The sequence below is a fragment of the Orycteropus afer genome, unplaced genomic scaffold, assembly GCF_000298275.1.
Source record: "Orycteropus afer afer isolate SDZICR_OR568_19922 unplaced genomic scaffold, OryAfe1.0 scaffold00280, whole genome shotgun sequence".
Taxonomy (NCBI): Eukaryota; Metazoa; Chordata; class Mammalia; order Tubulidentata; family Orycteropodidae; genus Orycteropus; species Orycteropus afer.
The window spans coordinates 3,140,879-3,142,535 of record NW_006921867.1 but is presented as its reverse complement, the minus strand read 5'-3'; positions in this window follow the sequence as shown (position 1 = coordinate 3,142,535).

Here is a 1,657-nt window from a genome sequence, read left to right as displayed (position 1 = left end):
CTTGGGTTTCCAATGTGGGGGGAAAGGTAAGGAAGGAAATTTTCTAGGAAATAATAAAATTGCCACGAATTACCAAGAGGCTGAGTTTGTAGATTGAAAGGGGCCTAGAAAATCCAGCACAATGAATGAAAAGAGAAGCACATCAAAGTACAAAATCATGACATTTCAGGACACTGAGAAGAAAAAATTGTAATCATAAAGAGATAATCTTAAAGCCAATTCCTTCCACTCTTTTTGTTATGGCCACTGACTAACTTCTATGTTTCCTTACAAAATAAAAGGATAAGAATCAATTTTTAAAAAGTGGTCTTCCTAAAATACTGCCTGAAAATTAAGATAAATATAATACTTACAGCTTCATGAGTCCATAGAAGACCTGCTACAACATAATTGAAAAACATAATCCCTGGAATGGAATAACTCTTAATGACTTTTATGACCAAGGCAAAATTTTTATCTCAGTCCTCCTCTTCCACCTCTTATTCTGTGACAAAGCTAATGCAATATACACATAAATTGTCTCAAATATTTTCTATAGTAGGAAAATAAGGCCTATTTACCTTTTTTTCATTTTCATTTGACCATTTAAAAAAATTTATTGTGATTTTCGTGAAAGTTTACTGAGAAAATTCCATTTTCCATACAACAATTCATACACATTTTGTTTCATGATGTTGATTGTAATCCCCACAATGCCACAGCCCTCCTCCCACTTCCTGCATGCGGCTGCCTGTTCCCTGTGTCCACCTTTCCTATGCATTCCTTCTCTCCAAGATACCTCCCTGTCCAAATATTGCCCTCAGCTGATCATTCTAAGGAGTGCACCTACCTGGTGTAAATGTTTACCTTATATGTCTGTCTATTGTTTGACTGGAAGTCACAGGTGTGAGTTCAATTCTAGCCCAAAGGGTGGCTAGGGGCCATTGTCTCAGGGGTTCCAACAGTCTCTATCAGGACCAGTAAGCCTGGTCTTTATGATTTTGAGTTTTATTCCACATTGCTCTCCCATTCTATCTAGGATCTCCTACACTGATCCCTTTCCGAGTGATTGACAGTGGTAGCTGGGCACCATCTAGTTCTTCTGGTCTCAGGGTAAAGTAGGCTGAGATTTGCATGGTCCACTAGTCTGTTGGACTAATTGTTTCCATATGTCTTTGGATTTCTTCATTCTTTGCTCCAGATGAGGAGAGACCAACTGTTATATCTTAGATGGCCACTTGCAAACTTTTAAGACTCCAGTTGCTACTCACCAAAGTAGGATGTAAAACAATGTTTTTGTGTAGTATGCTATACCAATTGAGCTTTATGTCCCCATGACCATGGTCCTGAGCCCACAAGCCCAACAACTTGTTCCCTTAGGGTGCTTGGCTGTGGCTGAGAAATTATTATAACTTTGCCCCCATTCTTATAGCACAAATATGTATGTAGAAACATCACCTACCAGACTTATATATGGTTCACTTGAGCAGTTTTGAGGTCTAGACAGGTACACCTTTCCTCCTAAAATTGAGTATGAAAGTCTCATTTCTCAATTACTATGAGTTCATATGGGAGCTCTGGTAGCATAGTGGCTAAGACACTTCTCTGCTAACCAGATGGCTGGCGGTTCAAACCCACCAGCCACTCCTCGGAAGGAAGGTTGGGCAATCCTACTTCC